Raw genomic sequence first — 13,711 nt, forward strand, 5'->3', positions numbered from 1 at the left:
GCAATGATCATTACATAGGCATCACATCCAAGATTAGTAGACCGACTCCTACATACATCTACTACTATTACTCCACACATCGACCACTATCCAGCATGCATCTAGTGTATTAAGTTCATGGAAAAACGGAGTGATGCAATAAGAACAATGACATGATGTAGACAAGATCTGTTTATCTATATGGCGGTAGATATAGATCTCGTCTTTTTATCCTTAGTAGCAATGATACATACGTGTCGGTTCCCTTTTTGTCACTGGGATCAAGCATCGTAAGATCGAACCCACTACCGGGCACCTCTTCCCATTGCAAGATAAATAGATCAAGTTGGCCAAATAAAACCCAAATATCCGAGAAGAAATACGAGGCTATAAGAGATCATGCATATAAGAGATCAAAGAAACTAAAATAACTTTCATGGATATAAAAAGATATAACTGATCATAAACTCAAAGTTCATCAGATCCCAACAAACACACCGCAAAAGAGTTACATCATATGGATCTCCAAGAGACCATTGTATTGAGAATTCAGCGAGAGAGAGAGAAAGCCATCTAGCTACTAACTACGGACCCGAAGGTCTCAAAGAACTACTCACGCATCATCGGAGAGGCACCAATGGAAGTGGTGAACCCCTCTGTGATGGTGTCTAGATTGGATCTGGTGGTTCTGGACTCTGCGGCGGCTGAATGAATATTTCGTCGATGCTTCTAGGGTTCTGGGATTTTTGGGGTATTTATAGAGCAAAGAGGCGGTCCAGGGGGCACCCGAGGTGCGCACAACCCACCAGGGCGCGCCTGGGCCTCTTGGCGCGCCCTGGTGGGTTGTGCCCCCCTCGGGGCACCCCCAGGTGCAAGCAGGGCCCATTGCCTTCCTTTTGGCCCATAAAAAATGATCGTGGAGTTTCGTGGCATTTGGACTTCATCTGATATTGATTTCCTGCGATGTAAAAAACATGGGAAAAACAGCAACAGGCACTTGGCACTATGTCAATAGGTTAGTACCAAAAAATGATATAAAATGATTATAAAACATCCAAGATTGATAATAAAACAGCATGGAACAATCAAAAATTATAGGTATGTTGGAGACGTATCAGCATCCCCAAGCTTAACTCCTACTCGTCCTCGAGTAGGTAAGTGATAAAAACAGAATTTTTGATGTGGAGTGTTGTTCATCAAGTCATATCATATTCTTTTCTTTATAGCATGGACATTTGGACTTTTATGTGATTCAAAGCAATAGTCTAGTTTTGACATAATAATTTAGATACTCAAGCATATCAACAAGCAACCATGTCTTTCAAAATATCAACGCTAAAATAAGTTATCCCTAGCCCATCATGCTCAAACATTGATCCATTCATGAAACACACTCGAATATTAACTACACCCAATACTTGAGCACGATCATATTGCCTCCTAGTTGGTGCTTTTATAAGAGAAGATGGAGACTCAAAATAAAAATTGCATAAAGTAAAAGAAAGGCCCTTCTCGGAGGGAAGTAGGGATTTGTAGAGGTGCCCGAGCTCAAAGCAAAAAAAATTGAGATAAAAACATTTTGGGAGGTGTATCCATCCCACCAACGCAAACTACGTAGAGCTACGAACACTTTCCATGCTAGATATGCCATAGGCGGTTCCCAAACAGAAAATAAAGTTTATTCCTTTTTCCACCATACTTTAACTTTCCATAGCTAACCGTATCCATGGGTGCCCTCCATACAAACACTTTCCAAGGAATTTATTATTTGACAACATAAAGTAAATTCATTTTTTTGCATTTCAGGACTGGGCCTCCCTAAGACCTTTTCCTTACTCTCGTGCAATGACAAGTGAACTAACACTCATTGTGATAATAACACATCTAGCATGGAAAATATTAGCCACCCGTTACCGTTCCGCGAGCAACACAAACACACAAAAGAGAAGTTTATTTTGAAAATTAGAGATGGCACATGCAAATTTGCTTAGAATGGCAAAAGAATACCGCATATAGGTAGATATAGTGGACTCATGTGGCAAAACTGGTTTAAAGGATTTTGGATGCACAAGTAGAGGTCATACTTAGTGCAAAATGAAGGCTAGCAAACAGATTGAGAAGTGACCAAACAAGAAACGAATAATCTCATAAGCAAGCATTAAGAATAATTAACACCGAATAATGCACCACAAGTAGGATATAATTTTCATTGCATGATTATTGACTTTCGTGCATGCATAGGGAATCACAAACCTTAACAGCAATATTCTTACTAGAGCACAATTACTCATCAACATAACTCACATATCATATCATCATATCTCAAAACTATTACTAAGAATCAAGTTTATTTTGTCCAATGATCTTCATGACAAATTTTACTTTATCCTTCTTGGATATATATCACTTTGGAACTAATTTTCATGTGTTGCTTTTCATAAGCTCAAACAAATATAAGTGAAGATCATGAGCATAACAAATTTTCTTTCTACCAAAATAATTTAAGTGACGCAAGAGATAAATTCTTCAAAAATACTAAGAACACCGTGCTCAAAAAGATATAAGTGAAGCACTAGAGCAAGTCCTAGCTCATAAAAGATTTAAGTGAAGCACAGAGAGCAATTCTGACAAGTCATGATAATTTTGGCTCTCTCAGATAGGTGTGTCCAGCAAGGATTGATGACTTAAAACACAAAATAAAACAAGCAAGGACTCATATCATACAAGACGCTCCAAGCAAAACACATATCATGTGACGAATAAAAATATAGTCTCGAGTAAAATACCGATAGTTGTTGGAAGAAAGCGGGGATGCCACTCGGGGGCATCCCCAAGCTTAGTTGGTTGCTCATTATTGGATAATATCTTGGGATGCCGGGGCATCCCCAAGGTTAGGCTCTTACATCCTTCCTTCATCCATCGTATGATAACCCAAAACTTGAAAACTTCAATCACACAAAACTCAACAAAACCTTTGTGAGATCTGTTAGTATAAGAAAGCAAACCACTACTATAAGTGATGTGTCAAACCAATTCATATTTCGTTTTTGTATTATATATACTGTATTCCAACTTTTCTATGGCAAAAACTCGTCAAAAAAACCATAGAGCCATCAAAATAAGCACACAACACAAAGAAAACAGAATCTTTCAAAATAGAACAATCTGTAGTAATCTGACTTTAGCGAATACTTCTGTAACTCCAAAACTTCTACCAAAATAGCACAACCAGGGTAATTTGTATATTAATCTTCTGTAAAAAGAATCAGGGCAAAAGCCCTTTTCTGCGATTTATGAAAATTATTTTCGTGAGCACAAAGTTTCTGTCTTTTTCAGCAAGATCAAACAACTATCATCAAAGAAGATCCTATAGGCTTTACTTGGCACAAACACTAATTAAAACACACAAAAAAAATCATACCAGTAGCATAATTGTGTAAACACACAAAAACAGAAAGCAAAAAGCAAAAATAAATTTTATTCATTGGGTTGCCTCCCAACAAGCGCTGTAGTTTTACGCCCTTAGCTAGGCGTAAAATTTCAACGATGCTCACACAAAAGATAATAATTGAAACACAAAGAGAGCATCATGAAACATGTGACAAACACATTTAAGTCTAACATACTTCCTATGCATAGGAATTTTGTAAGAAAACAAATTATCAAGACAAGCAATATCTAGCATATGCAAAGGAGAGAAATAAAACATTAACAATCTCGAAACAACGAGAGGAAATTTAATAACATGAAAATTTCTAGAACCATATTTTCCTCTCTAATAATAATTATATGATGGATCATAATCAAATTCAATAATATAACTATCATATAAAATTTTCTCTTTATGATCCACATGCATGCAAAGTTGACACTCTTCCAAAATAGTGGGATTATCATCAAATAAAGTCATGACCTCTCCAAACCCACTTTCATAAAAACTTTCATAAGATTGAACACTCTCCAAATATGTGGGATTATTTTTAGCTAAAGTTGACACTCTTCCAAACCCACTTTCAATATTATCACAAACATATTCATCATGAGGCTTAAATAAATTTTCAAGATCATAAGAAACATTATCACCCCAATCATGATCATTACAATAAGTAGCGGACATGACAAAACAAGCATCCCCAAGCTTGGCGTTTTGCATATTATTAGCACAATTGACATTAATAGAATTTATGATAACATCATTGCAATCATGCTTTTCATTCAAGGATCTATCATGAATCACTTTATAAATTTCTTCGTTTAACACTTCATCACAATTTTCAGATTCATAGATCTCAAGCAAAACTTCATAAAGATAAGCTAGTGAACTCAATTCACTAGCAATTGGTTCATCATAATTAGATCTCTTAAAAAGATTAGTAGTGGATGGGGATCCATATCAATAGATTTCTAGCAAGCAAAGATGCAAGCAAATAGATGGTCACTCAAGCAGACAAGAGATCTGACAAGAAAAAGCAAATGAAAAAAAAGGGCGAATAAAACGGCAAATTTTTGTGAAGTGGGGGAGAGGAAAACGAGAGGCAAATGGCAAATAATGTAAATTGCGAGGAGATGAGATTTGTGATTAGGAACCTGGTTATGTTGAAGATCCTCCCTGGCAACGGCACCAGAAATTCCTTTTGATATCGTTTGAAGCTACGTCGGTATTTCCCCAAAGAGGAAGGGATGATGCAACTCAGCGGCGGTAGGTATTTCCCTCAGAAATGAAACCAAGGTTATCGAACCAGTAGGAGAACCAAGCAACACAACGTAAACAACCCCTGCACACAAATAACAACACCTCGCAACCCGACGTGTTAAAGGGGTTGTCAATCCCTTTCGGGCAACGGCGCCAAAAAGTTCCTCTCGATGGGAGAAAGTTGTAATAGATTGAAATAATAGATCGCAAATAAAATAAAGTGCAGCAAAGTATTTTTGTATTTTTGGTTTAATAGATCTGAATAAAAAGAGCAAATAAAATAGATTGCAAAGCAAATATATGAGGAAGAAGACCCGGGGCCCGTAGATTTCACTAGTGGCTTCTCTCAAAAAAGATAGCAAACGGTGGGTAAACAAATTGCTGTTGGGCAATTGATAGAACTTCAAATAATTATGATGATATCCAGGCAATGATCATTACATAGGCATCACGTCCAAGATTAGTAGACCGACTCTTGCATGCATCTACTACTATTACTCCACACATCGACCGCTATCCAGCATGCATCTAGTGTATTAAGTTCATGGAAAAACGGAGTAATGCAATCAGAACGATGACATGATGTAGACAAGATCCGTTTATCTATATGGCGGTAGATATAGATCTCGTCTTTTTATCCTTAGTAGCAACGATACATACGTGTCGGTTCCCTTTCTGTCACTGGGATCAAGCACTGTAAGATCGAACCCACTACCGGGCACCTCTTCCCATTGCAAGATAAATAGATCAAGTTGGCCAAACAAAACCCAAATATCGGAGAAGAAATACGAGGCTATAAGAGATCATGCATATAAGAGATCAAATAAACTCAAATAACTTTCATGGATATAAAAAGATATAACTGATCATAAACTCGAAGTTCATCAGATCCCAACAAACACACGGCAAAAGAGTTACATCATATGGATCTCCAAGAGACCATTGTATTGAGAATTCAGCGAGAGAGAGAAAGACATCTAGCTACTAACTACGGACCCGAAGGTCTACAAAGAACTACTCACGCATCATCGGAGAGGCACCAATGGAAGTGGTGAACCCCTCTATGATGGTGTCTAGATTGGATCTGGTGGTTCTGGACTCTGCAGCGGCTGAATGAATATTTCGTTGACACTTCTAGGGTTCTGGGATTTTTGGGGTATTTACAGAGCAAAGAGGCGGTCCGGGGGGCACCCGAGGTGGGCACAACCCAGCAGGGCGCGCCTGGGCCTCCTGGCGCGCCCTGGTGGGTTGTGCCCCCCTTAGGGAACCCCCTAGGTGCAATCAGGGCCCATTGCCTTCCTTCTGGCCCATAAAAAATGATCGTGGAGTTTCGTGGCATTTGGACTTCATCTGATATTGATATCCTGCGATGTAAAAAACATGGGAAAACGGCAACATGCACTTGGCACTATGTCAATAGGTTAGTACCAAAAAATGATATAAAATGATTATAAAACATCCAAGATTGATAATAAAACAGCATGGAACAATCAAAAATTATAGATACGTTGGAGACGTATCACCACCTTCTCGGCAGCTCGGGCCTTCTCCACCTTGGCGGCCGCAGCCTTTTGCTGCTCCACCTCTTGCTGAGCCTTCTTGAGCTCGGCCTTGAGCCCCTCAAGCGTGGCCAAGGCCGTGTCATTCAAACAATTTGGCATTAATTCCTAATTCAAAAACAAAAAACAGTACACTTTTCGTGTTCAAATAACATTCAAAGGCACGAAACACTGGTCACTTACCTTGAGACTACTCGACCCGCTTTTCCATCAGGTCTAGGTCCTTCTCGGACCTCTCGAGCTTCCGGTTCATCTCCGCAATCTCCTCGGAGGCGGAGCCTGGAGCCAAGGTCGAAAACTGCATGCAAACACTTCATCATGAGCCCCATGTTCAAATCTATTGACACTCTGGACAAGCACCCTATGACATTGGGCAGAGTCCTGGGGGCTACTCATTCTGCTCCTACTACAACTCGACCCCAACGCCAGTTTCTTGAAACTAGCCTTGGGCTCGGGGGCTACTCACTACCTAGGCTATCTAAACATCAAGTAAAGATGTCCTCGGACAAATACATGGATTTGCAAAGTAAACGCAAACAAAGAAATTATTTTCGCACAAGGGCAGAAGAGTACCTCGAAGCTCGTAATGAGGCCCTTGAAGACCTCGCGCATTCCGGCCTCTGTGGACCGGAATCCCTGCAGCGCCGTGCCAATCCAAGCGCGGTGCTCTTCCTTGAGGGAGGAGCCCATTAAGGCTGCCTCCATTTCTTCGGTCCATCCCGCGCTAACCCGCCCTGGAGCGGGAGGTGGGGGTGGTAAGACCTCATACCCTAGCACCTGGGTGCTGGGCACTGATGTCTACTACACAACTTGTTCTTGTAGACTCGTGTTGGGCCTCCAAGCGCAGAGTTCTGTAGGGCAGTAGAAAATTTCCCTCAAGTGGATGACCTAAGGTTTATCAATACATGGGAGGCGTAGGAGGAAGGTGGTCTCTCTCAAACAACCCTGCAACCAAATAACAAAGAGTCTCTTGTGTCCCCAACACACCAAATACAATGGTAAATTGCATAGGTGCACTAGTTTGGCAAAGAGATGGTGACACAAGTGTAGTAATGATAGTAGATATTGATTTTTGTAATAGGAACAATAAAAACAGCAAGGTAGTAAGTAACAAAATTGAGCACAAACGGTATTGCAATGCTTAGAAATAAGGCCTAGGGTCCGTACTTTCGCTAGTGCAATCTCTCAACAATGCTAATATAATTGGGTCGTATAAGCATCCCTCAACGTGCGATGAAGAATCACTCCAAAGTTCCTATCTAGCGGTGAGCATAAGAAGAAATTGTTTGTAGGGTACAAACCACCTCAAAGTTATCCTTTCTAATCGATCTATCTAAGAGTTCGTACTAAAATAACACCATATGATACACATCAACCAACTCTAATGTCACCTAGATACTCCAATGTCACCGCGAGTATCTGTGAGTTGATTATACGATATGCATCAAACAATTTCAGATTCATAATATTCACTCCAACACAAATAACCTCAAAGAGTACCCCAAGATTTCACCCAGAGAAACAAGGACGAAAAAGTGCATCAACCCCTATGCATAGATTACTCGAATGTCACCTCGGGAATCCGCAAGTTGAGTGCCAAAACATATATCATGTGAATCAATGTGATACCCCATTGTCACCACGGGTATTCATAGCAAGACACACATCAAGTTCTCTCAAATCCATAAAAGTGTTCAATCCGATAAAACGAAATCTGAAAGGGAAAACTTAATTCATCACAACAAGATAGAGAGGGAGAAACACCATATGATCCAACTATATTAACAAAGCTCATGATACATCAAGATCGTGCGAACTCAAGAACACAAGAGAGAGAGAGAGATTAAACACATAGCTACTGGTACAAACCCTCGGCCCCGAGGGTGGACTACTCCCTCCTCATCATGGTGGCCGCCGGGATGATGAAGATGGCCACCAGTGATGATTTTCCCCTCCGGCAGGGTGCCGGAACGGGGTCTAGATTGGCTTTTTGTGGCTACAGAGGCTTGCGGCGGCAGAACTTTTGATCTAGGGTTATTTCTGGGGGGTTTCTGTATTTATAGGAGTTTTTGGTGTCGGTCTCACGTCCAGATGGGCTTCGAGTGGCCCACCACCCACCAGCACACGGGCAAGGCCGCTGGCGCGCCCTGGTGGGTGGTGACCACCTCCTTCACCTTCTGGTCCTCCTACGAAGCTTCTAGTGCCTCTTTTGTTCCAAAAAAATCGTCAAAAAGTTTCGTTGCATTTGGAGAACTTTTTATTTCTGCATAAAGAACAACACCATGGTAGTTCTGCTGAAAACAGCGTTAGTCCGGGTTAGTTCCATTTGAATCATACCAAAACCATATAAAATTGTTGTAAATATGGCATGAATACTTCATAAATTATAGATATATTGGAAACGTATCAGGCACGAGGGTCTCCAGCTGCGGTGGTGGAGCCAGAGTGGACTTCGGCTGGGCCAATCATTGGCCCAGCCTCTCCTTGACGATGTCGGGGACACCATCCCCTTGGCCCTGTAGGGCCGAGGTCTCATCCTCTGCCATGACCACCAGCTCTTCGGCCCCCGACGTATCAACATAGGGGACCAGAGTATACCTTGCCTCCCCAGCCTGTCTTGAGCTAGGGGAGGAGTGGTGGGACCCGGCGTCCCACTGGCGGACGACAACCCGCTTGAGCTTGCTCCTGCTAAAGGGACTTGCTGCAACATCAACATAAAAACGATAACGTACCCTCGGGTGCCAGTTTCTTCCTACCCATAGCAAGGGGATCATCTCCTGACTCGTCAGAGAGCACGATCTTCTCCGACGACTTGTCGGCGACCCTAGCCGAGGTTCTCTTTAACCTCTTCTGGCCCTTGGGCCGCGTTCTGACCTCGGCGTCCTCCGACGCCGCCCTCACTTTAAGGGGAGGGTTCTCCTTCTCCTCATCCTTCCCCACGTCATCTTCGTGGATGGCGGAGGTGTGGGTCTCCTCGGACCAGGAGACCGAGGTCTCCCGATTCCTAAGACCCACCCTATCCTTCTAGGACTTCGGCCCCTTGAGGACCACTTGTAGGATTGAAAGTATGTCTAGAGGGGGGTGATTAGACTACTTGACCAAATAAAAGTCTAGCCTTTTCCCAATTTTAAGTCTTGGCAGATTTTAGCAACTTAGCACAAGTCAAGCAATCAACCTACACATGCAAATCTAAGAGTACAGCAGCGGAATGTAAGTCATTGCATACGAAGGTAAAGGGGAGGAGTTTGGAGGGAGCAAATGCAATGTAGACACGAAGATTTTTCCCGTGGTTTCGATAGGTGGTGCTATCGTACATCCACGTTGATGGAGACTTCAACCCACGAAGGGTAACGGCTGCGCGAGTCCACGGAGGGCTCCACCCACGAAGGGTCCAGGAAGAAGCAACCTTGTCTATCCCACCATGGCCGTCGCCCATGAAGGACTTGCCTCACTAGGGTAGATCTTCACGAAGTAGGCGATCTCCTTGCCCGTACAAACTCCTTGGTTCAACTCCACAATCTTGACGGAGGCTCCCAAGTGACACCTAACCAATCTAGGAGACACCACTCTCCAAAAGGTAATAGATGGTGTGTTGATGATGAACTCCTTGCTCTTGTGCTTCAAATGATAGTCTCCCCCAACACTCAACTCTCTCTCTTAGATTTGGATTTGGTGGAAAGATGATTTGAGTGGAAAGCAACTTGGGGAAGGCTAGAGAACAAGATTCTTGTGGTTGGATTGGAATATCTTGGTCTCAACACATGAGTAGGTGATTCTCTCTCAGAAAATGAATGCTGGAAGTGTAGGCACATTCTGATGGCTCTCTCCCCGAATGGAGGAGGGGTATATATAGCCTCCACACAAAATCTAACCATTACACACAATTTACCAAACTCGCTGGGACCAAATACTCAAACTCGGTCAGACCGATTCAATTCAAAATGTGAACGTTAGGATTTTCGGTGGGACCGACATGTCAACTCGGTGGTACCGATTTCATTATAGTTAGGGCATAACGTAATCTTGGTGAGACCGATCACATAAACTCGGTGAGACCGATTTCTGTAATAGGCAAATAGAGAGTTAGTCAGGCAAACTCGGTGGGATCGATCGCTCATTTCGGTGAGACCGAAACGTTACGAAAAGGAAACAAAGAGTTTGCATTGCGAACTCGGTGGGACCGATCGCTCATCTCGGTTAGACCGAAACGTTACGAAGGGAAATAGAGAGTTTGCAATCCCATCTCGGTGAGACCGAGATCCCTATCGGTGAGATCGAACTGATTAGCATTTCTGGCTATGGCTATGTCAAATAAACTCGGTGGCCCCGGATAGATCAAGTCGGTGGGGCCGAGTTTGACTTTTGGTTTGGGACATATGTGGATATGAGAAAGTGGTTGAGGGCTTTTAGAGCATATCACTAAGCATTTTGAGCAAGCAAGCCATTAAGCAACACCTCATCCCCTTTTAATAGTATTGGCTTTTCCTATGGACTCAATGTGATCTTGGATCACTAAAATGAAAATGTAGAGTCTTGAGCTTGAGCCAATATGTGTCCTTAGCATTTTGAGGGGTCCACATTCCTAGTCCATGCCATGCCAATCATTGAACTTTCTGAAATGATCATCTTGAGAGAGCATTAGTTCAATGAGCTATATGTTGTTAGGAATTACCAAAACCACCCATGGATAGTTGCACTTTCAATCTCCCCCTTTTTGGTAATTGATGGCAACATATAGATCAAAGCTTCGACAAATGATAATAAGATTGAAACACATCGTCGCTTTGAGAAGTATGTGATAAGCAAGAGCTCCCCCTAAATTTGTGCATTATTTAAAATTTGCTTTTGAATGCAAATGCACAATCGAATAGGATCATGGGTTACTCTTCCATGTCACATACATCTTGGTGGAGCGCTCAAAATGATAGAAAGTAAAGTATGCACTCATCACCAAGACAAAGTGAATGATCATATATGAGAGATAAATAATAGCATCATTCAAGCACAAGCATTAAGGTATGATATGATCAAACACATGATCAAACGAGTATCTCACACACACATAACATAAATTATCATCCAAGCAAGCACACAAATAAGTATCAACCACGAAGAAAAAGAGATAGCAAAAAGAAGCAAAGCTCTCTCTCTCTCGAAGCCTATGATCTATACACTTTCTCCCCCTTTGGCAACAAGTTACCAAAAAGCTTGAAAATGCATAGTGCTATGCGTCTCTCTAGGCTTGATCTTCGGGAGGTGGCGTTGAGAGGACTCCAAGGACGAAAACATCTGTTGAAGTTGTTGGAGCTGGTGGAGTGGCAACTGGAGGTGCTACTGATGATGTGGCTGCAGGTGCTGATGTAGTAGCTCTTGTGTCAGTCACTGGCACTGCAGCAGATCTCTGTCCCCTAGGCACTCTCTGAAAGGCATCTATGGTAGCCTGCCCTTTCCTCTCCTCAGCTTCTTCCTGGAGCTGCTCAACTGTTGTCTGCATCTCTGTCACCTTCAAGTCAAGATCATAGAATTTTGTTTCAATGATCCTCTCCAGGCTTTCTTGGTTCTGAGTCAGGGTGGCCAATCCCTTCTCAATCCTCAAGGTGGCTTGAATCAGATATCCAAGTTGATCTTGCTTAGACTTGAGAAACACTTGAGAAGCCTCTTCAGCACTTGGCATCTTTGCTGCTTTCTCAGCTTTAGCTTTCTCCCTCTTCTCTTGAGCCTCTACAGATGTAGGATCTTCTTCATTCATGAAAACTATGTTGTCCTCAAAATCAGGCCTCAAGGGAAGATGTTCCTTGTCCAATAAGTATGTGCATGTGCCCATCTTGGAGTTGATGAGCATCTGGATGTGTGGAGCATACCCACATGATCTCTTCTGATCTGCAGCTGTCCTCTTGATTGTCTCAACAATCAGACTCATCACTTTAAACTTTTGGGGCACATCAAACAATTGCAGCAGGTTTATGGAATGGCCTCTGATCATCCTATGATCTCCTGACTTGGGCAACAAGGTATGCCTCAAGATAGTGTTGATGGTGGTCAGACCAGACAATAGATAGTATACAGAGCCCATCTTGTGAGTTTACAAGGCTTTGTCAGGAATTTCCTTATACATGTTAGCCATGGAGTTGTGATCCTTCTTCTTCTTGGCATAGACATCTATGTCATCCTCATGCTCTGTAAGGGCATTGATTAGTTCGGCCCATTCAGCAATTGTTGATTGGTACCTAGTACCTTCAGACAATCAGACAATTCTGCCATCAGGATAGAAATGTGCTGTGGAGTAGAATTGCATAATAAGTTCATCATTCCACTTGGTGAGTTTCTGACCCACAAAAGCATCTACTCAACACAGCCTGAAGCTCTCATGCACTCCTGGAAAGTGGTCTTCATTGTTGTCAATATACTTCCAGTCTACCCACTTCATATCACAGACAATTGGCTTCTTATCCAGCAGGATAGTCTCATAGAAGTCTTGCTGCTCTTTGGTGTGAAACCTATAGTCCACAACAGTCCTTCTCCTCACAACATATGGATCAGATTGTCTCCATAGTCTGAGACCTGCATCCTTTCTGATCTTCATATTTTCTGCCACTGGATGGTTATCATCATGGTCAGGGATCTTGGGCTTGAGCTTCCTAAGCACTTGGGCTTCAGCATCTTCTTCTTCTTCTTCAATCTGAGTCTCAGGCACTGGGGCCTTGTTCTTCTCAGCAGCTGGTATATTTCTTGTGCTTTTCTTTGGTGTAGTCTTGGGAGCAGGAGCAGAAGCTTTGGAGGCTGTCTTGGGCTTAGAAGGGGCAGCCCCAAACTTGATGGCATCCCCCATCAGCTTTTGAGCTTTGGGTGCTGGTGAAGCATCCTCTTCCTCTTCCTCTTCATCCTCAGCTGGATCTCTCATCATAGAGGATCTCCCAATGACTCTGGCCACAATTTTCCTGACCCTTTCTTCTCTCTTCTTGCCTTCACCAGCCTCTTTTGGTTCAAGAGTGAACTCAATTGTATCCTGAGTTGAGGCTCTGGCTTTAGACATGGGCACTCTTTTTGCAAGAGCCTTATTATGCATACAAGGCCTTGTAGATGCAGCTGTGCCAAACTCTTTCTTGACAACCTTTTTCTTGGAGCTGACCTCCTCCTCAACAGCTACATAGTCTTCATCTTTAGGCTCAGAATTTCTAGTAGCAGCCTTAGGCAGATTGCTAGGAGTACTTCTGCTGTCTTCATCATAACTGTCAGAGGGACTGGTGCCCTCACTCAGATTCACCTGCTCTTCAGACTTATTCTGGCTGTCACTCTGATCAGACATACTGGCACTGCAAACTGACAGCTGACCCTGTGAATAGTTATAGATGAGATAGAGTGGATGAGCATCACAAAGTGCAGAGATTTTGCAAAACTGATGAGTCAAAAACTTAGTTTTAGTTTTCCACAGAAAGCATTTCGGAGCTACCGATTTGTTAAACTCGGTGACACCGAAGCA

The sequence above is a fragment of the Triticum aestivum genome, chromosome 4D (genome assembly GCF_018294505.1).
Source record: "Triticum aestivum cultivar Chinese Spring chromosome 4D, IWGSC CS RefSeq v2.1, whole genome shotgun sequence".
In the NCBI taxonomy this organism is placed as follows: Eukaryota; Viridiplantae; Streptophyta; class Magnoliopsida; order Poales; family Poaceae; genus Triticum; species Triticum aestivum.